Source organism: Neovison vison, chromosome 4, assembly GCF_020171115.1.
Source record: "Neovison vison isolate M4711 chromosome 4, ASM_NN_V1, whole genome shotgun sequence".
In the NCBI taxonomy this organism is placed as follows: Eukaryota; Metazoa; Chordata; class Mammalia; order Carnivora; family Mustelidae; genus Neogale; species Neogale vison.
This window is the reverse complement of record NC_058094.1, coordinates 88,908,573-88,934,440: the sequence shown is the minus strand read 5'-3', so window position 1 is coordinate 88,934,440 and position 25,868 is coordinate 88,908,573. Positions and strand designations below refer to the sequence as shown.

Sequence of the window (25,868 nt, the reverse complement as noted above, 5' to 3'; positions counted from 1 at the left end):
TTTGTTTCCTTTGCCTTGGGAGACATATCTTGAAAGAAGTTTCTGTGGCTGATATCGAATAAGTTACTGTCTATGTTCTCCTCTAGGACTCTGATGGATTCCTATTTCACGTTGAGGTCTTTTATCCATTTTGAGTTTATCTTTGTGTATGGTGTAAGAGAATGGTCGAGTTTCATTCTTCTACATATAGCTGTCCAGTTTTCCCAGCACCATTTATTGAAGAGACTGTCTTTTTTCCTCTGTATATTTTCTCCTGCTTTGTTGAAGATTATTTGCCCATAGAGGTGATGGTCCATATCTGGGCTCTCTACTCAGTTCCACTGGTCTATGTGTCTGTTTTTATGCCAGTACAATGCTGTCTTGGTGATCACAGTTTTGTAGTAAAGCTTGAAATCAGGTAACGTGATGCCCACAGTTTTATTTTTGTTTTTCAACATTTCCTTAGTGATTCGGGGTCTCTTCTGATTCCATACAAATTTTTGAAATATTTGCTGCAGTTATTTCAAGAATACCAGTACAATTTTGATCGGAATGGCATTAAAAGTATAGATTGCTCTAGGCAGTATAGACAGTTGAACAATGTTTATTCTTCCGGTCCAAGAGAATGGAATAGTCTTCCATCTTTTTGTGTATTCTTCAATTTTTTCATGAGTGTTCTCTAGTTCCTCGAGTACAGATCCTTCACCACTTTGGTTAGGTTTATTCCCAGGTATCTTATGGTTCTTGGTGCTATAGTAAATGGAATCGATTCTCTAATTTCCCTTTCTGTGTTTTCATTGTTAGTGTATAAGAAAGCCACTGATTTATGTACATTGCCTTTTTATCCTGCCACATTGCTGAATTGCTGTTTGAGTTCTAGTAGTTTGGGGGTGGAGTATTTTGGGTTTTCCAACTAGCAATAATTGTGCCTCAGATAAACCTCATTGGCTACGATACTGCCACTGCACAAAGCTTGGGTTTTCCAGATAACGAATCATGTCATCTGCAAAGAGAGAGAGTTTGACTCCTTCATTGCCAATTTAGATACCTTTATTTATTTATTATTATTTTTATATACTTTTAATTTATCTTTGTTTTCTGATTGCTGTTGTTAGGACTTCTAATACTATGTTGAACAAGAGTGTTGAGAGTGGGCATCCTTGTAATGTTCCTGATCTTAATGGGACAGTTGCAATTATTTTCCTGTTGAGGATGATATTGGCTGTGGGTCTTTCATAGATATATTTGATGAAGTTCAGGAATATTCCCTCTATCCCTATACTTTGAAGCGTTTTAATCAGGAACGGATGCTGGATTTTGTCAAATGCTTTTTCTGCATCAATTGAGAGGACCATGTGGTTCTTCTCTCTTCTCATATTAATTTGTTCTATCACATTGATTGATTTGTGAATGTTGAACCATCATTGTAGTACAGGGATGAATCCCACCTGTTCATGTTGGATAATCTTTTTAATGTGTTGTTGGATCCTGTTGGCTAGGATCTTGTTGAGAATCTTAGCATCCATATTCATCAGTGATATTGGTCTGAAATTCTCCTTTTTGGTAGGGTCTTTGCCTGGTTTGGAGGTTAGGGTAATGCTGGCTTCATAGAAAGAGTTTGGAAGTTTTCCTTCTGCTTCAATTTTTTTAAAAAACAGCTTCAGGAGAATAGTTCTTGTTTCTTCTCTGAAAGTTTGGTACAATTCCTCAGTGAATCCGTCAGGTCCTGGGCTTTGTTTTTTGGGAGGTTTTTGATCACTGCTTCAATCTTTTTACTAGAAATTGGTCAATTCAGGTTGTAATTTCTTCCTGGTTCAATTTCAGGAGTTTTAGTTTTCCAGGAATGCATCCATTTCTTCAATTTTGTTTAACTTATAGGCGTATAACTGTTGATAATAACTTCTGATGATTGTATCTACTTCCTTGGTGTTCGTTGTGATCTCTCCCTTTTCATTCATAATTTTATTAGTTTGAACTTTCTCTTATTTCTTTTGGATTTGTTTTGCCAATGGTTTTTCGGTCTTACTGATTCTTTCAAAAAACTAGCTTCTGGTTTCATTGATATGTTCTACTGTATCTCTAGTTTCTATGTCATTGATCTTTGCTCTAATCTTGATTATTTACCTTCTTATGTGTGGAGTTCATTTCATTTTTTTTTTTGATTCTCCAGTCTTTAAGGTGTAGAGGGAGCTCGTGTATTCTGGATTTTTTCATTTTTTGAGGGAGTTTTAGGACTCCTTAGGACCACCTTTGCTGTATCCCATAGCTTTTGGACTGAAGTGTCTTCATTCTCATTGGTTCCCATGAATTGTTTCAGTTCTTTTTTGATTTCTTAGTTGATCCCAGCATTCTTACGCAAGGTGGTCTTTAGCTTCCACGTTTTTGAGTTACTTCCGAAGTTTTCCTTGTGATGGAGCTCCAGTTTCAAAGCATTGTGATCTGAGAATATGCAGGGAATAATCTCCATCTTTTGGTATCTGTTGAGTCCTGATTTGTGACCCAGTATGTGGTTTATTCTTCAGAAGGTTCCATATGCACTTGAGAAGAATGAGTATTCTGTTGTTTTAGGGTGGAATGTTCTGTAAATATCTATGAGGTCCACCTAGTCCAATGTGTCAGTCAATCCTCTGGTTTCGTTATTGATTTTCTGCTTTGATGATCTGTCTATTTCTGAGAGAGATGTGTTAAGTTCTCCTGCTATTAATGTATCCATATCAATATGACTCTTTATCTTTACTCTTTATCTTAACAGTTTTCTTATGTAATTGACTGCTCCCATATTGGTGGCATAGATATTTATAATTGTTAGATCATCTTGGTGGATAGTCCTTTTAAGAATTATCTAGTGTCCTTCTGTATCTCTGGCTACAGTCTTTAGTTTAAAATCTAATTTATCTGACATGATAATCACTACTCCGGCCTACTTTTGAGGCCCATTGGCATGAAAGATGCTTCTCCATCCCTTCACTTTCAGTCTGGGTGTATCTTTAGATTCAAAATGGGTCTCTTGTAGACAACATATGGATGGGTCCTCTCGTTTTATCCCATCTGCAACCCTGTGTTATTTTATGGGCACATTTATGCCATTCCCATTGAGAGTGATTATTGATAGATATGTTTTATTGACATCGGGTTACCTTTGAAGTCTTTCTTTCTGTAGATTGTCTCTATATTTCTGTTCAATGCCATTCATAGGAATTTTCCTCTATTATAGAACCCCCTTAATATTTTGTGTGTTATTGTGTCCTAACAATTCCCTGTTTCTTTTGCATTGGTTGTGATTTTTCATGAAGAACTTGTTCCACTATATGTTCTAGACTTCTTTCTTTCTCCTCCCCTTCAGGTATTCCAATAATTCTGACTTTGGAAAGTTTCATGGAATCATTTATTTCCCTGATTCTGTTTTCATGGTTTCTAAGCTGTTTGTTCCAGGTTTCCTCCTGATCCTTTCTCTCTATCTGTTTGTCCTCCAGATAACTAATTCTATCTTCTGTCTCAGCTATTCTAGCTTTGAGAGAATTTAGATTAGATTGGAACTCATTGAGAGCATTGTGAACCTCAGCCCTGGTAGCTTTAAGCTCCGCCCTAACACTGTGAACATCATCTCTCATCGCTTTCAGCTCGGCTGGGATACCAACAAAGGAGGTCATCTAGAAGAAATAGAAGCATTCCCAGAAACTTGTAATCTACCAAGTCTGAAACAGGAAGAAATAAACAAACTGAACAAACCAATACCCTGCACGGACATTGAATCTGGAATCAAAAAACTTCCCTTAAACACAAGAGTTCCGGGGCAGATACGTTTTCAGTGGAACTCTACCAAACATTTTAAGAATAATTAATGCATATTCGACTGAAGCTGTTTCCAAAAAATAGAAGTTGAAGGAAAGCTTCCAAAAGATTTAATAAGGCTGAGCATTACCTTGACCCACAAGCTGAAAAAGACCCCATGTAAAAGGGGAATTACAGATGAATAAGCTTGGTAAGCACTAATACCAAATTATTCAACAAGATACAAGCCAGCAGGATTCCATGGTACATTCAAAGGGCTAATCACCACCACACAGTGAGGTTTATTCCTGGGATACAAAGGTGGTTCAACTGCCACAAATCAATTGATGTCATTAGTCATACAAACAAAAGAAAGACAAGGACCATATCAACCTCTCATTTGATGCAGAAAAAGCAAAGCATTTGGCAAAATACAACACTTTCTAATGATTAAAACTCCTCAAGATACAGAGATAGAGTGAACATACCTCATATTATAAAAGCCACCTATGAAGAGCCCACAGCGAATATCATTCTCAATGGGGAAAAATTGACAGCTTTTTCCTTCAGGTCAAGAATATGACAGGGATGCCTACTCTCCCTACCTTTGTTGAATACAACATTAGAAGTCCCAGCCTCAGCCTTTGGACAACAGTAGCAAATAAATGGGATGCAAGTTGTCATAGAAGAAGTCAAATTGTCTCTCTTTGCATAAGACAATATACTTTTTTGTGGAAAAGCCAAAAGACTTCACTCCAAAATGACTTGAATTCATGCAGCAAGTCAGAAACATGTAGGATTCCAAAATGAAAACACAGAAATCTCTTGCTTTCCTATACACTAACAAAGTGAATGGAGGAAGAGAAATGAAGCTGTCATTTCCACAAACCATAACACCCAAACCCATAAGATGCCTAGGAATAAACCCAGCCAAAGAGGTAAATCATTTCTACCGTCTAAACTACACAACACTGAGGAAGGACATTGAGGAAGACACAAAAAGATGGAAAAAGTTCCATGCTCCTGGATTGGAAGAATCAACATTGTAAAAATTCATATGCTGTCCAGAGCACTCTACACAGTCAAAGCTTTTCATCCTTAAAACAAACAATCATATAATTTCCATGTATCCAGAAATGATCCTGAATAGCCAGGGGACTGTTGAACAAGAAAACCAAAGCTGGGCACATTACAATGCCCGACTTCAAGCTAGTTTACAAAGCTGGGATCATCAAGACAGCATAGTAGTGACACAAAAAGAGACCCATCACTCAGTAGAACAAAAGAGAGTCCCGAGAAATGGACCTTCGTGTCTATGGTCAACTAACCTTTGACAAAGCTGAAAAGAGTACTAAGGGAAATAAGACAGTGTCTTCAATAAGTGGGGCTCAGAAAATTGGACAGACACACACAGAAGGATGACACTGGACCTTCTCTTACACTATATGCAAACGAATTCAAAATGGATAAAGTACCTCAATATGAGACAGGAATCCTTCAGAATCCTAGAGAAGATGCCAGGTTGCAACCTCTTCAACTTCAGCCACAGCAACTTCTTCCAACACATATCTCTAAATACAAGGGAAACAAAGCAAAAATGAACTACTGTTTCTCAAGATAAAAAACTTCTGCACAGCAAAGGGGCCAATCAGCAGAACTTCTGATTTGGAAAAGATATTTGCAAATGACATATCTAATAAGGGATTAATATTCAAAATATAGAAAGAACTTCTACATGAGAGATATAATATTCAAATATCTGAGTAAATATATCTGTTTACCTTCTGAATTAACATTTAACTCAACTATTCAAACAACTACACAATGTATCAGAACTCATTTCTAAACTTTTATTAGGAAAACGCTGAGCAATTGATATTTTCACCTTATTCATGTCTGTGGACCTTCTCAAGTGAATACACACATAAAACACTAGGTACTCTCATTCATGTACAAAGATGTCCTGAAATCACGATTGCGTTACGTTTTTTTTTTTAATTTTAATTTTTATTTATTTATTTTTCTTAAATTATTATTTATTTATTTATTTTCAGAAAAACAGTATTCATTATTTTTTCACCACACCCAGTGCTCCATGCAAGCCGTGCCCTCTATAATACCCACCACCTGGTACCCCAACCTCCCACACCCCCTCCACTTCGAACCCCTCATATTGTTTTTCAGAGTCTCATGGTTCACTTCCCTTCCAATTTACCCAAATTCCCTACTACTCTATAACACCCCTTGTCCTCCATGCTATTTGTTATGCTCCACAAATTTGTGAAACCATATGATAATTGACTCTCTCTGCTTCACTGATTTCACTCAGCATAATCTCTTCCAGTCCCGTCCATGTTGCTACAAAAGTTGGGTATTCATCCTTTCTGATGGAGGCATAATACTCCATAGTGTATATGGACCACATCTTCCTTATCCATTCATCCGTTGAAGGGCATCTTGGTTCTTTCCATAGTTTGGCGACTGTGGCCATTGGTGCTATAAACATTGGGGTACAGATGGCCCTTCTTTTCACGACATCTGTGTCTTTGGGGTAAATACTGAGGAGTGCAATTGCAGGGTCATAGGGAAGCTCTATTTTTAATTTCTTGAGGAATCTCCACACTGTTCTCCAAAGAGGCTGCACCAACTTGCATTCCCACCAAAAGTGTAAGAGGGTTCCCCTTTCTCCACATCTTCTCCAACACATGTTGTTTCCTGTTTTGTTAATTTTGGCCATTCTAACTGGTGTAAGGTGATATCTCAATGTGGTTTTAATTTGAATCTCCCCCCTGAGGGCTAATGATGATGAACATTTTTTCATGTGTCTGATAGCCATTTGTATGTCTTGATTGGAGAAGTGTCTGTTCATATCTTCTGCCCATTTTTTGATGTGTTTGCCTTTTTCATGTGGGTTGAGTTTGAGGAGTTCATTATAGATCCTGGATATCAACCTTTTGTCTGTACTGTCATTTGCAAATATCTTCTCCCATTCCGTGGGTTGCCTCTTTGTTTTTTTGACTGTTTCCTTTGCTGGGCAGAAGCTTTTGATTTTGATGAAGTCCCAGAAGTTTATTTTCGCTTTTGTTTCCTTTGCCTTTGGAGACATATCTTGAAAGAAGTTGATGTGGCTGATATAGAAGAGATTACTGCCTATGTTCTCCTCAAAGATTCTGATATATTCCTGTCTCACGTTGAGGTCTTTTATCCATTTTGAGTTGATCTTTGTGTATGGTGTAAGAGAATGGTCAAATTTCATTCTTCTACATATAGCTGTCCAGTTTTCCCAGCACCATTTATTGAAGAGACTGTCTTTTTTCCACTGTATATTTTTTCCTGTTTTGTCAAAGATTAATTGACCATAGAGTTGAGGGTCCATATCTGGGCTCTCTATTCTGTTCCACTGGTCTAAGTGTCTGTTTTTATGCCAGTACCATGCTGTCTTGGTGATCACAGCTTTGTAATAAAGCTTGAAATCAGGTAAGGTGATGCCGCCAGCTTTATTTTTGTTTTTCAACATTTCCTTAGCGATTCGGGGTCTCTTCTGATTCCATACAAATTTTAGGATTATTTGCTCCAGCTCTTTGAAGAATGCCGGTGGAATTTTGATCGGAATGGCATTAAAAGTGTAGATTGCTCTAGGCAGTATAGACATTTTAACAATGTTTATTCTTCCAATCCAAGAGCATGGAATGGTCTTCCATCTATTTGTGTCTTCTTCAATTTCTTTCATGAGTGTTCTGTAGTTCCTCAAGTACAGATCCTTTACCTCTTTAGTTAGGTTTATTCCAAGGTATCTTATGGTTCTTGGTGCTATAGTAAATGGAATCGGTTCTCTAATTTCCCTTTCTGTATTTTCATTGTTAGTGTATAAGAAAGCCACTGATTTCTGCACATTGACTTTGTATCCTGCCACGTTGCTGAATTGCTGTATGAGTTCTAGTAGTTTGGGGGTGGAGTCTTTTGGGTTTTCCATATAAAGAATCATGTCATCTGCAAAGAGAGAGAGTTTGACTTCTTCATTACCAATTTGAATACCTTTTATTTCTCTCTGTTTTCTGATTGCTGTTGCTAGGACTTCTAATACTATGTTGAACAAGAGTGGTGAAAGTGGGCATCCTTGTCTTGTTCCTGATCTCAATGGGAAGGCTGCAAGCTTTTTCCCATTGAGGATGATATGTGCTGTGGGTCTTTCATAGATAGATTTGATGAGGTTCAGGAATGTTCCCTCTATCCCTATACTTTGAAGCGTTTTAATCAGGAACAGATGCTGGATTTTGTCAAATGCTTTTTCTGCATCAATTGAGAGGACCATGTGGTTCTTCTCTCTTCTCATATTAATTTGTTGTATCACATTGATTGATTTGCGAATGTTGAACCATCCTTGTAGCCCAGGGATGAATCCCACCTGATCATGGTGAATAATCTTTTTATTTTTATTTTTTATTTATTCATTTTTTATTATTTTATTTATTTTTTTAAGATTTTATTTTTATTTATTTGAGAGAGAGAGACAGTGAGAGAGAGCATGAGCGAGGAGAAGGTCAGAGGGAGAAGCAGACTCCCCATGGAGCTGGGAGCCTGATGTGGGACTCAATCCCGGGACTCCAGGATCACGCCCTGAGCCAGAGGCAGTCGTTTAACCAACTGCGCCACCCAGGCGTCCCGATGAATAATATTTTTAAATGTGCTGTTCGATCTTGTTGGCTAGGATCTTGTTGAGAATCTTAGCATCCATATTCATCAGTGATATTGGTCTGAAATTCTCCTTTTTGGTATGGTCCTTGCCTGGTTTGGGGATCAGGGTAATGCTGGCTTCATAGAAAGAGTCTGGAAGTTTTCCTTCTGCTTCAATTTTTTGAAACAGCTTCAGGAGAATAGGTGTTATTTCTTCTTTGAAGGTTTGGTAGAATTCCCCAGGGAATCCGTCAGGTCCTGGGCTCTTGTTTTTTGGGAGGTTTTTGATCACTGCTTCAATCTTGTTATTAGATATCGGTCTATTCAGGTTGTAGATTTCTTCCTGGCTCAATGGTGGTAGTTTATATTTTTCCAGGAATGCATCCATTTCATCTAGGTTGCTAAGCTTATTGGCATATAACTGTTCGTAATAACTTCTGATGATTGTTTCTACTTCCTTGGCGTTAGTTGTGATCTCTCCCTTTTCATTCATAATTTTATGAATTTGGGATTTCTCTCTTTTCTTTCGGATTAGTGTAGCCAGTGGCTTATCGATCTTATTGATTCATTCAAAAAACCAGCTTCTAGTTTCATTGATACGTTCTACTGTATCACTGGTTTCTCCCTCATTGATCTCAGCTCTAATCTTGATGATTTCCCTTCTTATGTGTGGAGTTGGTTTGATTTGTTGTTGATCCTGCAGTTCTTTAAGGTGTAGAGACAGCTGGTGTGTTCTGGATTTTTCAATTCTTTTGAGCGAGGCTTGGATGGCTATATATTTTCCCCTTAGGACCGCCTTTGCTGTATCCTATAGGTTTTGGACCGAAGTGTCTTCATTCTCATTGGTTTCCATGAATTGTTTCAGTTCTTCTTTGATCTCCTGGTTGATCCAAGCATTCTTAAGCAAGGTGGTCTTTAGCTTCCAGGTGTTTGAGTTCCTTCGGAACTTTTCCTTGTGATTGAGCTCCAGTTTCAAAGCATTGTGATCTGAGAATGTGCAGGGAATAATCTCAGTCTTTTGGTATCGGTTGAGTCCTGATTGGTGACCCAGTATGTGGTCTATTCTGGAGAAGGTTCCGTGTGCACTTGAGAAGAATGAGTATTCTGCTGTTTTAGGGTGGAATGTTCTGTATATATCTATGAGGTCCATCTGGTCCAATGAGTCATTCAATGCTCTTGTTTCTTTATTGATTTTCTGCTTCGATGATCTGTCTATTTCTGAGAGAGGCGTGTTAAGATCTCCTACTATTAATGTATTCATAACGATATGACTCTTTATCTTGATTAACAGTTTTCTTAAGTAATTGGCTGCTCCCATATTGGGAGCATAGATATTTACAATTGTTAGATCATCTTGGTGGATAGTCCCTTTAAGGATTATGTAGTGTCCTTCTGTATCTCTGACTACAGTCTTTAGTTTGAAGTCTAATTTATCTGATATGAGAATCGCTACCCCAGCCTTCTTTTGAGGCCCATTGGCATGAAAGATGCTGCTCCATCCCTTCACTTTCAGTCTGCGTGTATCTTTAGGTTCAAAATGGGTCTCTTGTAGACAACATATGGATGGGTCCTTTCGTTTTATCCAATCTGCAAACCCTGTGCCATTTTATGGGTGCATTTAGGCCATTCACATTGAGAGTGATTATTGATAGATACGTTTTTATTGACATCGAGTTACCTTTGATGTATTTCTTTCTGTAGACTGTCTCTATATTTCTGTTCAATGCTATTCTTGGGATTTTTCCTCTTTTATAGAACCCCCCTTAATATTTCCTGCAGTGTCGGCTTGGTGGTTGCATAGTCTTTTAAGCCTTGCCGGTCTTGAAAACTCTTTATCTCTCCATCCATTTTGAATGTCAGTCTTGCTGGATAAAGTATTCTTGACTGCATGTTCTTCTCATTTAGTGCCCTGAATATATCTTGCCAGCCTCTTCTGGCTTGCCAGGTCTCTGTGGACAGGTCTGACGTTATTCTGATGGGCTTCCCTCTGTAAGTAAGGAGACTCTTTTCCCTGGCGGCTTTCAAGAGATTATACCTACAATTATAATTCCTCAATTTGACTATCAGGTGTCGTGGTGTTTTTTTTGAATGTATAATCTTGGGTGGAGACCATTCAGCCTCTAGTACATGAACGCTGGTTTCATTAGCGAGATTCGGAAAATTTTCATGAAGGACTTGTTCCACTATATCTTCTAGACTTCTTTCTTTCTCCTCCCCTTCAGGGATTCCAATAATTCTGATATTGGAACGCTTCATGGCATCATTTATTTCCCTGATTTTGCTTTCGTGGCTTCTAAGCTGTTTGTTCCAGGCTTCCTCCTGATCCTTTCTCTCTATCTGTTTGTCTTCCAGATCACTAATTCTATCTTCTGTCTCAGTTACCCTAGCTTTGAGAGAGTTTAGATTAGATTGGAACTCATTGAGAGCTTTGTGAACCTCCTCCCTGGTAGCTTTAAGCTCTGCCCTAATATTGTGAACATCCTGTCTGGTCGCTTTCAGTTCGGCCCTAATCAGTTCTGTTTGGTCATCCATGGCTTTCTCCAACCTACCTATTGCCTGGATAATTGTTAGCCTGAATTCTCTTTCCGACATATTGTCTATGTTGTTAGCCGTTAGCTCTGTGGCAGAAGGTCCATCCTCTGTTTTTTTTCTACTGTTGGGCATTCTTCCTCCTAGTAATTTTGGTGGGAGATGACTGAACAGATGTAGCTGGATGTTTCAACTCTGGTGCAGTCAAGGTGCAACCTGGAACACTTCTCAGCAATCAGGATCCCCCACCCAAACGACAGACAAAAGAAAAGAAAAAGAAAAAGAAAAAGAAAGAAAAGAAGAAGAAGAAAAAGAAAGAGAGAGACAGGAAAGAAAGGGAAGATGAAAAAGAAGGTTCAGCTCAGATGGGCTCCAAGGTAAGATTTATGAAGTAGACAAACAAAAAGAGATAAAAAGTCTGATACAAGTATATGGCAAGAGAAAAAAATATATATATGCACTAAAGAAAGAACCTCGTCAAAAAGAACCACAAGTGTAAAATTTATATGTTGTCAGAACAAACCCAAAAAACACAGAAACACTGGTGGAAGAAGATGGGAGAGTTCTTATAAATTCTCAGTGTGTGCGAGGAAGGTTGTTTTGATTCTTCCTGGATGTATCTTGATGTCTTTGTTAAAGGACACATCTTTCCTAAGATAAAGGTGATTAAAAATTGGTTTACCTATAGGGGTAGTATTGATTGGGGAAGGAGATTATTTTGAAGTTTAACTCTATATGAATATTAGAAGATAAAGATAAAAAGGAATAAACTAGACTAAACTAAACTAAAATTAAAAAAAAGGAATTCAAAAAATAAAAATGCAAAAGAAAAACATAGGTGTATGTATCAAAAAGTCAGGTTAGAAATGTATTATGGAATTTGATGTACCGTACAGCTCGCTGTGATGGTAAATCAGTTAAAAAAAATTACCTTTGTGTAAAAAAAAAAAATGAACCAGAATAGTGGAAATGAGTGAACAATACAAGTTTTCCTATGAAGTAGTGGTTGTTCTCTTGTAGTCCTTTTTTTTTTTCTTTCTTGGTTTGTTTTCTGTGGGAGGGGCCTGCCACGTGGGTTGTCAGTCAATGATGTTTCCTGAGTTGAGTCCTCCCGCCCCCCTCAAGGGGGTGGGCTCTGGGGAAACTGTTTTTTTTTTCAGGCTTTCAGGCATAAAAAGCGGTTTTTTGCTTGTTCACTTTTTTTCCTCTCACCTTGACCGCCTTTGATGGTTTTTGTAGTATTAGAAGAAATCAAACCGTACCCTGATCTCCCTCTCAGAGCGAAGCCTCAGTCTGGGTGCAGAAGCTGAATAAATTCCCCCTTGGCCCAGCAGAGCAGGTTCCAAGTTGCAGACCCAAAGGGTGCAGGATCTTTTGCTCGTACCCAAAGCCAAGGCAGTGGCGGCTGTCTGGGAGCTCCCGGCCACCAGAGAGTTTCCAAGCAGTGATCGCACACTGAGATTTTGCCACCGACCTGGGCTGGGAGTGCCCGGCTTGCGTGTACCTCTTTCAGCGGTGGCTGTGGGTCGGGCGCGCATCTGGGGCACTGAGAATGGGGCGCTGGTTGGTAAGCCCCAGGCTGGGCTTTTGCGCGCCTCTGTCGGGGGAAGAGTTTCACGCGCGCGGCTTAGGCTTTGAAACAATGGCGCGGGTCAAGGAACGCCGGCCAGGCCTCTGTAACTCAGGGGAGCGTGAGGGATGTGCGTGCGTATCTCGAGCTTTGTGGTAGGGCTAGCGCGCGTTCTGCTGACGGGCGCGGCTCCCATCCCCTCACAGGAGCCAGAACCCACCCATTCTCGGGCACGCTGGTGGCTTTGGGACCAAGAGCGGTTTCTCCGCCGCACTCTCTCTGCCTCCACGCTGGGGAGGCTGTCTGGGACTGGGGACTTAAGCCCCTGTCCCTAGCCGCCCCGATTCCCACAATTTCCCCCCGCAATCCTTTGCTCTTTTGGAGTGCGTTCAACCAGTCTCCGAGTTACTGCTGGTCCCCCGACGCAGGGCGCTCTCGCTCGTATTGGGGTATTACTCTCCCACAGTCACCTCTGGTGGCTCCCTCCCCCTTTTGTTTATCTTTCGATATCAGTCCGCTGTTCCCAATCTGCTTTACTGGCCCACTGGCATCTTCTGCCCCTGTAGAGATACAGACGTGTATAATTCTGATCTCAGGCTGATTTCATGGGTGATCGGAGTTCTTTGGTAGGTAATCAGCTCACTTTGGGGTACGGCTGAAAAGGCGCCTCTTCCTACTACCCCGCCATCTTGTCCCCCCCCTTATGCTCTTTCTTAAGTCTATGACTCTGTAGAGCCACTTATCACATTAAACTTTAGTTTCAATCCTTGAGAAAAAGAATGATAACACTTATGTATTAGAATAATGAGAAGTTTAAGTGAACTTGATGTGTATGAACACACTTTTTAAAAGTTTTAGGTGTTGTTATTATAAGATCAGTACATTAGTCATACTTTTTAAAAAAAAATTAAAGTTAATATATTTCAAAATTTTTTAGAATTGGTGACTTCTTAAAAAATACTTTTGAATAATGAATGCTGTAATTGCAGATCATTTACATAATTTTAAAAAGTTTGAATATGTTTCCCAAAACTCAGTAAAGTGATTTTAATTATCACTCAATGATATGAGCAAAAACGCATGATAAAATAATAACATGGATAATTTTGCCTCTCACATAAAAAGAGTGCCAGTGGCCTGAGAGCACCCTATTACAGGAAATGATGTAATCTTATCCAGGCTTTTCTTGACATATAAATAGACACATTGAATTTCATACTTGAAAAGTAATCTCATTACCACAGTAATGACAACTAATAATTCTATTAAGTCTACCAGACTGAGTTTTGAAGTTACAAAGATAGAATGGCACTGTGAAAACAGCAGGAATCTTAGAATCAAACAACCGTGGTTTCCATATGTGAGCTATTTAACATTGGGCATTTTATTGACCTTTCTTTCTGGAGGGGAATGCCATTTCCCATTCCAGGCTTTCAAGAGGAGGTTATCTTCCCTTTGCATATTCTGGCCTTCCTCTACTTCTTCATTCATTCCACCCTAGTAAAAGTGAAGTTTACAGAACTACTTGATTACTTGGGAAGAATAACTACATACTTGAACTCATTTCACTCTTTTCTCTTTTGCTACTAATCTTGTCTTTAAAAGGCACACGTTTTACTCCAGTCTTCTGTATTGCCCATAATCAAGAGGATAAATCTGCTTAGGTCTGAGGATCAGCATTAGCAGAAGCATGACTCACCTATTGAGAGCCATTCTTGTCAGCTAGGTATCTTTTATTATTTTATCCTCTATTTTGAGGCCCTGACTATTTTTTTCTCCAGCTTCTTCAGATTACACCAGGGTAAGGGAGGGACAATAATAATTTTGTGATGGCTTTGTTAAAACCCCAACATGAAATGTATCAGCCAGAAATACTGGAAAATAAAACCAAAAGAAAGGAATTAGGGAGACCAAAGTATGCACATGGAAAGACTTGGTAGTTTAAGGATAATAATTTGGGCCTTGGTGCTCTGACTGTGGTGATTTGTAGAGGTAGCATTAGGTGCATATGTGATTTTCAATTCTATGATTGACTAAACTGAAATATTTTAGCCCAGCCACGTGGTATTTTGCTTGTGGTAGATGATTATAGCTTGCAGGGTTTTGTTGTTGTTGTTTGTTTATTTGCTTGCTTTGTCTGTAATAAAATGGCTTTATTTTCTTGCATACAGAAATTTAGACAAAGGTCCCTGGGCCTCAGGAAAGATACTCAAGAAGGGATATCAATGAGAAGGGTCCATGAGAGATGAAATCAGAGATAGACAGTGGGCATCTCAGCAAACCGGGATGGGGCCTCTCAATTCTCAACAGATGTGCAGAGAATGGTGAAGACTCAAAGATCCAGGGCTTAGAAGGGGCCGCCATCCAGAATCTGGAAGCTGCAGCCTCCTCCTCTTTTTTTTTTTTCTTTTTCTGGCTGAAGCAAATGTTCCACTGCAAGGAAGAGTACAGGCCTTCTAGGTGTTAGTGGGAAATGCTGTGTTTGCTGCTTCTAAATTGCAAGGTAGTAAAGTTCTGCATGTGTCTCAAAGCACTACTGGGTTTTTAGCTTAACCCACTGAGTTACCCAGGTGCCCCGGATACATCTATTCTGACACCTCTGTGCTCCATAATGCGTTTTTTAATTTTTTAATTTTTTTAAAACTTTATTTATTTTTTTAATTTCTTTTTGGTGTTCCATAATTCATTGCTTATGTACCACACCCTGTGATCCATGTAATTCATGCCTTCTATAATACCCACCACCAGCCTCACCCAAACTCCCACCCTCTCCCCTCCAAAACCCTCAGATTGTTTTCTCAGAGTTCACAGTTTCTCATGGTTCATCTCCTCTTCCAAATTCCCTCATCTCCCTTCTCCTCTCAATCTAACCATGTCCTCTGTGTTATTTCTTATGATCCACAAAGAAGTGAAACCAAATGATAACTGACTGTCTCTGCTTGACTTATTTTACTCAAGAAAATTTCTTCCAGTCCCGTCCATATTGCTACAAAAGATGGGTATTCATCTTTTCTGATGGAGGCATAATACTCCATAGTATATATGGACCCCATATTTCTTATCCATTCGTCTGTTGAAGGGCATCTTTGTTCTTTCAACAGTTTGGCGACTGTGGACAATGCTTCTATGAACACTAGGGTACAGATGACCCTTCTTTTCACTTCATCTGTACCTTTTGGGTAAATACTCAGTAGTGCAATTGCAGGATGGTAGGGAATCTATATTTTTAATTTCTTAAGGAATCTCCGCACTGTTTTCCAAAGTGGCTGCAACAACTTGCATTCCCACCAATAGTGTAAGAGAGTTCCCCTTTCTCCACATACTCTCCAACACATGTAGTTTTCTGTCTTGCTAATTTTGGACATTCTAATTGGTGTAAGGTGTTTCTCAATGTGGTTTTAATTTGAATCTCCCTGATGGCTAGTGATGATGAACATTTTTTCATGTCTGTTAGCCATTTGTATGTATTCATTGGAGAAGTGTCTATTCTTGTCTTCTGCCCATTTTTTGACATGATTATCTGTTTTTTGTGTGTTTACTTTGAGGGTGTTTTTTATAGAGCCTGGATATCAGCCCTTTGTATTGTCATTTATGAATATATTCTCCCATTCAGTGGGTTGCCTCATAGTTTTGTTGACTGTTTCCTTTGCTCTGAAGAAGGTTTTGATCTTGATGAAGACACCAAAATTCATTTTTTTCTTTTGTTTCCTTTGCCTTTGGAGAATATATTGAAATAAGTTGCTGTGGCTAATGTCAAAGAGTTTACTGCCTGTGTTCCCCTCCAAGATTCTGATGGATCCCTGCCTCATGTTGAGGTCTGTTATTCATTTCGAGTTTACCTTTGTGAATGGTGTAAGAGAATGGTTGACTTTCATTTTTATACACATAGCTGTCCAATTTTCCTGGCACCATTTATTGAAGGGACTGTCTTTTTTCCACTGGATATTTTTTTCCAGATTTTTTTAAGATTTTTTGACCGTAGAGTTGGAGGTCCCTATCTGTGCTCTCTACTCAATTCCACTGGTCTATGTGTCTGATTTTATGCCAGTACCATGCTGTCTTGCTGATCACAGATTTGTAGCAAAGATTGAAATCATGCAGTGTGATGCTCCCAGTTTTGTTTTTCAACATTCCCTTAGGAATTCGTGGTTTCTTCTGATTCCACACAAATTTTAGGATTGTTTGTTCCAGCTCTATGAAAAATACTGGTGGAATTTTGATAGGAATGACATTAAAAGTATAGATTTTTCTAGGCAGTCTAGACATTTTAACAATGTTTATTTTTCAGATCCGTGAGCATTGAGTGGTCTTCCATTTTTTCGCTTCTTCTTCAATTTCTTCCAGGAGTTTTCTGTAGTTCCTCGAGTACAGATCCTTTACCTCTTTGGTTAGGCTGATTCCCAGGTATCCTATGTTTTTTGGTGCTATAGTAAGTGGAATTTATTCTCTAATTTTCTTTTTCGTATTTTCATTGTTAGTGTATAAGAAAGCAACTCTTTCTGTACATTGGTTTTTGTATCCTGCCACATTACAGAATTGCTGAATGAGTTCTAGTAATTTGGGGGTTGGGTCTTTTGGGTTTTCCATATAAAGTATCATGCTGTCTGTGAGAGAGAGAGTTTGATTTCTTCTTTGCAATTTGTTCTCCATAGTTTTAAATGGTTCTTGACTGGGTCAGTAACCAAAGTATCTGTCTCTTGATCTCAGAATCTTGAGTTCAAATTTTTGTAATGGAGATTGTTAAAAAAAAGGTGGGGGTGTTAATAACATTCTGTCCAATTTTACTCTATGTATTTTATAGGTGTAACTGTTTTGTTGAAGTCTTTGTCATGTGTTGACTCTGTTGTTTTGAAAGGGGTTGGATAGACATTCAGTTGCATTGCTTTAGTTGAGGTTGCCCAGTGTTTCCAGAACCACTCAATGTGGAGACTGTTGCTTCCCTATTTTTTATTCCTGGAGCTTTGGTTGGAAATGAATTGACTACATATCTGTCACTTTCTTCCTGGGCTTTGTACTATGTTCCATTCATCTGTGTGTCTGTCTGTATATCAATACTATACTGTTTTGATTTCTACAACTTTGTAATACACTTTGAATTCAGAAAGCATGACACCTCATTTTGTTCTTTCTCCAGAAGGCTTTGGCTATTCAAGGCCTTTCATGGTATTATTCACTTTATATGATTGCTGTTCTTTTTACTGGAAATGCTATTAAATGTTGATGGGGTTTGGACTGAATGTTTAGATTGCTTTTTGCAGTGTGTACATTTGGATTACATATATTCTTGGGATCCATTAGATTGGGATGTCTAAAGATGTCATTCTGTCTTCTCAAGAATCTTGCATTAATGATTTATGGTTTTCAATATACAGGTTTTTCCCATATTGATGAAAATGCTTCATAAGTATTTTATTTTGTAAGTGATTATCAAATAAAAATTATTTTCTTAAAAATTCTTTTCTTACTTTTTCTCAGTGATAACTTGCTATTCATGAGTATAGATAAAACTCATTTTTGCATATTGAATCTGTGTCCTTAAGCTTGACTTAATCCATCTGTTGTTTCTACGAGGATTTTTGTAGAATCATTTTGGGTTCCATATGTTTTATCATATTCTCCTAATAAGTAAAAACTTAACTGGGAATATAATTTGATGTTATCTAACTGGGGAAAAAAAAGATACGGGTATGCTGAGAGATCATTTACAAATTGTCTAAAATGTTTTGTGGTTAATGTAAGTAAAGGAATCCATAAGTGTGGCTTGTTTCCTTTACTGTTTTTTTTTTCAACCAGATATACAGTGCTGTGGCTTAGACCAGTTATTCCCCCAAAGTTTCCCGCCCTACAAGCTCTGCCTCTTAGAAGGCATGCACCATTCTCTCTGCTTTCTATCCTTTGACACAAGGCCTGACTAAGTTGCTCAGAAAATACTTCTCAAAAAGGAGCTTATTTTTTCATAGATTTCCTAGAAGACATTCTCCAAAACACTGAATTTTACAAAATTGTGTTTGATCTCTCTGGTATCCTTGAAGATGTCCAAGGTTGAATGTGGTTTGTTTTGCAGACAGGTCAGGGAGCCCTGCAGTACTCCTGCAATGTCTCCTGTAGCTACCACAGGGGGGTGTGTGCTCTTATGGAAGACAGGTCTTCACCTCTGCAGAAGGTAGAAGTTTGCCTCCTTTAGGACTTCCATCACAATCTTAGACAACTGCTTTAAGGATTATTTACTGTAAATATTCTTTGGATCTATTGACAGTTTCCTAGAAGTGACAACCTAAGGTACTACAGTGACTAAATCTTGTTCCTTCTTGAACATGCAGATACATAAAATTATAAATGACTGAATGAAGTGGGCCCCTCCCCTCACATGAGACACAAAATGAGCCCCAAATGGGACACAGACCTAAATATAAGAGCTAAAACTATAAACCCCAGAGAAGAAAGCCAGAGAAGAAATATTTCTGACCTTAGATTAAGCATCATTTTTTAAAGATTCTATTTATTTATTTGACAGAGAGAGATTACAAGTAGGCAGAGAGGCAGGCAGAGAGAGGAGGAAGCAGGCTCCCTGCTGAGCAGAGAGCCCGATGCGGGACTCGATCCCAGGACTCTGAGATCATGACCTGAGCCGAAGGCAGCGGCTTAACCCACTGAGCCACCCAGGTGCCCAAGCATCTGTTTCTTAAAGATGATGCCATCATCAACAAGTGGAAGAACTGATACTTGGGTAAATCTGTCACCAACACAACTGCCTTCCCTCTGGGCTCAGGTAGGTATCAGGTAGGAACTGTATGAGTCATTTATTTCTACATCCTATTTAGCTGTACCCATTACTATCTCAAATTTAGGGATAGAGTCTGTAGCTGCAGAGTTCTGCCTGGGGTCACCTATCTTTTTTTTTCCAATTTATTTATTTTCAGAAAAACATTATTCATTATTTTTTCACCACACCCGGTGCTCCATGCAAGCCGTGCCCTCTATAATACCCACCACCTGGTACCCCAACCTCCCACCCCCCCGCCACTTCGAACCCCTCAGATTGTTTTTCAGAGTCTTATGGTTCACCTCCCCTTCCAATTTACCCAAATTCCCTACTACTCTCTAACGCCCCTTGTCCTCCATGATATTTGTTATGCTCCACAAATAGGTGAAACCATATAATTGACTCTCTCTGCTTGACTTATTGCACTCAGCATAATCTCTTCCAGTCCCGTCCATGTTGCTACAAAAGTTAGGTATTCATCCTTTCTGATGGAGGCATAATACTCCATAGTGTATATGGACCACATCTTCCTTATCCATTCATCCGTTGAAGGGCATCTTGGTTCTTTCCATAGTTTGGCGACTGTGGCCATTGCTGCTATAAACATTGGGGTACAGATGGCCCTTCTTTTCACGACATCTGTATCTTTGGGGTAAATACCCAGGAGTGCAATTGCAGGGTCATAGGGAAGTTCTATTTTTAATTTCTTGAGGAATCTCCACACTGTTCTCCAAATAGGCTGCACCAACTTGCATTCCCACCAACAGTGTAAGAGGGTTCCCCTTTCTCCACATCCTCTCCAAAACATGTTGTTTCTTGTTTTGTTAATTTTGGCCATTCTAACTGATGTAAGGTGATATCTCAATGTGGTTTTAATTTGAATCTCCCTGAGGGCTAATGATGATGAACATTTTTTCATGTGTCTGATAGCCATTTGTATGTCTTGATTGGAGAAGTGTCTGTTCATATCTTCTGCCCATTTTTTGATGTGTTTGCCTATTTCGTGTGTGTTGAGTTTGAGGAGTTCATTATAGATCCTGGATATCAACCTTTTGTCTGTACTGTCATTTGCAAATATCTTCTCCCATTCCGTGGGTTGCCTCTTTGTTTTTTTGACTGTTTCCTTTGCTGTGCAGAAGCTTTTGATTTTGATGAAGTCCCAGAAGTTTATTTTCGCTTTTGTTTCCTTTGCCTTTGGAGACGTATCTTGAAAGAAGTTGCTGTGGCTGATATCAAAGAGATTACTGCCTATGTTCTCCTCTAGGATTCTGATGGATTCCTGTGGAACAGAGTATAAAGCCCAGATATGGACCCTCAACTCTACGGTCAATTAATCTTTGACAAAAGAGGAAAAAATATACAGTGGAAAAAAGACAGTCTCTTCAATAAATGGTGTTGGGAAAACTGGACAGCTATATGTAGAAGAATGAAACTCGACCATTCTCTTATACCCTACACAAAGCTAAACTCAAAATGGATAAAAGACCTCAACGTGGGGTCACCCATCTTAAAGGAGGCTGACTAGGGTATAGAACTGTTGTCTCTCTGCCACTAGACTCTGCTCCATTCAGATGGTCCCAACATGGAATTCAGAGTTGTGCAAAGCTCCACATACAAACACCCAGGACTGGAGACCTAACTGAACTTGGGGGGCAGTGGTACCACTCTGGAGCTTGGCCTGGGTCTGTTGTCTGACAATGACAGGTCTTGGCACTGAGGACTTTCCCAGTTCTATCCAGCCTTTGTCTGGGCAGGATAATGTTTCTCCATGAGTACCAGGCACAAAGGTTTGTGTAAACTCAGAGTTAAGAAGTCCTTTCTGAAGAATCTGGTATCCAGTCTTCCTGTCAGCTGGGACCAAAAAGGGTAGGCAAGGCCTGCAAATACTGCCTCTGCCTCAATGTGGAGTATGGAGAGGGGTGTTTTTATAAAATTTTGGTTTCCTTATTCGTCAAAAAGAAACAGCATTTCTACCTTCTTCATGGAATTGTTATAGAGTTTGACTGACACGATTCATGTTCTCAAAGAACACTCAGTCATCCCTAGCTCTACCTGCTTCGATTACCCACTGTGAGCCCACTGCTGCCTTGGACACTGGGCCTCTTCCTTACTCTGTCCCTTTTGCCTGGCAAGCCTGTTTCCCCCTGACTCAATTGTCTTTCCAGAAAGCCTTCATCCCCTCCAGTATGGGTGACCTGTTCCTCAGCTGTGATCCCACAACACTGGTCCTCATCCATCAGATGAAGGCCAGCCCTGGGTAAAGATCTCACCCAGAGCTTGTGTCCTGGACATGGACAATACTCAGTGTGGAGACTCAGTCTGGAGCTTCCTAAATTGTCATATGTTTTTGGAACAAATGCTGGGGTGCCTTTTGATGGGGCTCTTTCCCTCCAAAGCAGCCAAATGAGCTACCCTCATTTCCATCACGACTGTCTCCTATCTCACCCTATCATATAATCATTTGTACATAGCATCTTAGATTTCCATGCTTGGCAGGATACCAGAACCTTTTGACGGCCAGAGTTGAAAGGATTTTCTGGAGGTGAATTTGGCTTTTGATGGATCTAATGGTAAGATGAATCCTGTCCACTCCCTACAAACCTACACAGAGCCTGTGCCCCTGACCAATAGGGCAGTGCCGCAGCCCATGGCAGCTCTTCCCCTAGTACTCAGAGCTCTCCTTTCTCACTGAGTCCCCATTAACTGGTGTTTCTCTCTCGTCCTACAGAGAGAGCCCTAGATGTCCTCTCTCTGAAGATGTACCTTCTGTTCCTGGTTAGCTCCATCTTGTGACAGAGAAGAGAAGGATTACTACCATGGCTTCTCCAGCAGCTTCAGATTACGTGGATAAACCTTACCCAACATTGTGGGAAGAGAGGGATCTCCCTCTTTTTCTCACATGGTGTCTTGAGCTGGAGGCACAGCCACATCTCTCACACAGGTGAATTTGAGGGATACCAAGGTTGGGGCAGGCGGGAGTGTGGGTTCATGGCTAGGGGATCCTAAGGGCTGTGAGCAAACTATATCTAGTGCCAAAACCCTTGGTAGAGTCTCTCTCCATCCTGTGCTTCCATGAACAGTCAATATGCTTTGCAAGGGACTCTCTTGTACACACAGGTTCAAATGGCTTTGCTGTTACCACTAAAACTACATCTGGATGAACACAAGTCTGTAACGCACTGACCTGCACTGTCCTTAGAGGTTCTTCCCTCAGAGGATGTGGTCCAGCCAGGAAATACAGGGAGCAACTTGATAGGAGTGGCCTGGTCTGTACTCCTCTGTTGGTCTTGAGCAGGGCATGGTTGCTCAGGTTCCAATCTGAGTTAAAGAGCACAAGGGGCTGGATGGGCTGGAGTGTATCACCAGACAGGGCCTAGGTGATGTGTATTCCAGAATATGGGACAGGGATTCTTGTTGGGGATGACACATGAGGGGGGTGTGGGAAAGCTCTTCCCTGCTCTATGGTCACTCCCACTATTGATGGACTCACTGCTGGATTCTCCTCCTTATGTTTTCAGATCTCATGTATAGACTCCAGATTCTCCTTTCCTAAGGAAGGCTGCCACTGGATAAAGACAGCATAGATAGTGGAGCCTGCAGCATGTCATCCAAAAATACAGTTAAAGTGTATTCCAGAAATGGTGCTTATAGGAATCAGACATAAAGAACAGAGATTTTTGACACAGGTGTACTTATTACTTTAATGATGTGAGTCAAATAATTTGAAATGGCTCATTTGTTCAACATATGGTGATTTGAGTACTGTCACTGAGAATGTCCAAGGAGATAACAGCGACTGTGCCTATTCACTGTAGGGACATCAGGTAGAACAAGAGCCCAACCCTAAAACAATCCCTGCCACAACCCCCGTCTTTGCACACACACATGCGTGCAAGCAAGCACACACAAAATCCATAGGGAAACGCATGGAAACAGGACACCATCAATTATGGGTGATTATTTCATGGAAGAAGGAACACGTCTTCATTTATTCATATTTAAAGCATTGTTTCACTACATAAATATAGTCTGCCTAAACCTAAAGAACTATTTACTTTATTTCCTGACTTGTTAATAAAAAATGGGAAGATTTAAGATGTAATGTTAATATTTTTATAATATGGCACCTAAAATAGTTTAAAAGTGGCATATGCAGGAAACTGAAATAATTTAATGGTGTCTCATGGACCCAGACATTTCCCCGGTTTCTGACTTTCAAGGTATCCTTATGAAAGGGAAAAGAATTCCAGATAATGAAAGGGAGCTCATTTTGGGGCTTCCTATGATCATTGCTGTTTCAGAAACTTTTGGTGTAATAAAATTCTATTTTCATAAAAGATTGGAAAAAAATATTTTTAAATCTTTCTTATGTTCTGTAATCAGACAGAGAAGGCCATAATGTAGGATACCAGGTGCATGAAAATCCCAGATGAAGTAAAGTACCAAAGACATAGAGAAAAGCAGTGGTTGCCAGGACTGGGGTGACGTAATGGTCAGTGATTGATACATAGCCCAGGTTTCTCTGTGATGGAAATATTCTTCAAATAATGAGTGATACGTAGCCCAGGATTCTCTCTGACGGAAATACTCCTCAAGTAAATGGTTGTGCAACACTTTTAAAGTACTTACTGGCACCTCCATATACCATTGAAAAGGATCAGAGTAAAATTTTATTTAAACTCAAATTACACTTTATTTGATGAACAAAATCTATCAAGCGATTATACAATTGTACACAGAACAAAAAAATTACAAAGAGAGCAATGTCAGAGGAGAGGAAACCATCCTTAGGGTTCCAGCCAGAAAGAGCTGCTGCTTGGGGGCTGAGGGTGGTTGTTCCACTGAGACAGGTGATGGCTCAAGTCTTTCTCGACCTCAGTAGCAGGAGTTAGACCATGCTGGACCTCTGGGTCGGGCAAAAGAGCTGGTGGCTCCTCCATCTCAGAAGAGTGAATTAGAACCCTGACTACCACCTGCACTGATCTCAACAGGGCAGATGGTGTCACCACTCTTCTTAACATGTGAGCTCCAGCACCAGGGAGGGTTGAGGCCACCTTTATCTCCAAAGATACATCAGATACCACAGTGGGAGCTCGGCCAAGTTCCTGATGTTGTTCAGGCTGTTCCTCTGGACCTGGTGCTGTAACCCCATGAAGAGAAAATATCATCAGCATGACTGAATTCCCATGTCCCTTCTAAATAAAGGAAACTTTCCCCACCACTCAATGTTGCCTGCATCCAAGAACCAATCCCTGTGAAGTCTCCATGACTGAAGACCATCAGAACCGGGATCTGAGACTATTTACTGCTCTCCTCCCAACTGCACTCTATGTAGGTTTGCTCAGTGTAGTCCACGCTGTCCCCTCCTCAGGCCCACATCAGTCACCACCAGCCCTTCTCACCCACAATTGCTGGCTCTGTGGGCCAAAGGTGTTGCAACTGTGTGAGCAGAAGCTGGGCACGGTGCTCCAGGTCTGAGCCTGACATATTAAGCCTCATGTATGCCAGCAGCATATTCAGGCTGGGAAATTCTGGGGGCTGTAAACATTTTCAGGATATTTTTCTAGCTGTGTGTTCAAGATAGAGGATATGGCCCTGGGGATAGACAGTTAGGAAGGGGAATAAGAGGACAGGGCACCCTCCCAAATGAATATCCCAGGGAACCCTGTGGGAACCTGGGCCAATGGGCATCCTGCTTCCATCAGAGACCAGTCCTATTCCTTGTCCACATGTGATCTGGTGATCCTGCCTCAGACAGACCTGGTTATAGACAACAGGCTGGCAACAGCCTCAGTGGGTGGGGGATCTTGATGAATGGTGGGACCATTTCTGTCCTTCATGGCAGATCTGGACAACTCCTCAGTCTGTCTCCTTGTGCACTTTCCACTTTAATTCAACAGCATGTGCCCAGAGAGGGGTGGTGTCTGGCCTCTTAATTACCCTGATTGCACATGCCACTTCTCTGTAAAGATCCAACCAAGGAGGGAGCAAATGGATTCTGTCTCTAGCCAGGCCGTCCCAGGACCCTCCCTATGCTTCAAAAGTTACCTCCTGTTCCCATGTGCTTCCTTATGCACTAAGTGCCATGAGTGGGTCTCCTTACACTGACACTAATCTCCCAGAAGGTTTGGAATATCTGGCCCCTATTCTCTCACTGGGTCTCCTGAGCACCCTCTGAGAACCCAGTGGCAGGGTTCCAACATAGTGCTAAGTGTGCTGGTTTCCATGAACTCTCTTCTAGGTCCCAGGATTGGGATAATGACATCTGTGGAGGGCACGGTGATGGGGAATGACTCTCTTAGGGGCTAAAGCTGTCCTCCATTCCCCTCTGCTCTCCCACAGTAACCAAACCCACAGGTCCCCCAGGCCCCTTCCTTTCTCCAGAAGAAATTCTTAGACCTTCCTGCTTTTGGAGGATCCAAGAGTTCCTCCAACTCACAATCCCCTTGCAGTTCTGGTGGAGAGGGAAGGCCCTACTGCATCAGCCAAAGCTCAGTCATGTTTCACTGCTCCTGGGCTATGCCATCTTCATCACAGCTGGAGGAAATGCACTCATATCTATAGGAGGCCAGGGAGCATCAC

At 40.5% G+C, this 25,868-nt stretch overlaps 1 pseudogene; it reads right to left on the bottom strand.

Moving 5' to 3' along the window:
• Positions 1–865: 865 nt before the first annotated feature.
• On the bottom strand, positions 866–953 carry LOC122905672 (annotated as a pseudogene).
• Positions 954–25,868: the final 24,915 nt, after the last annotated feature.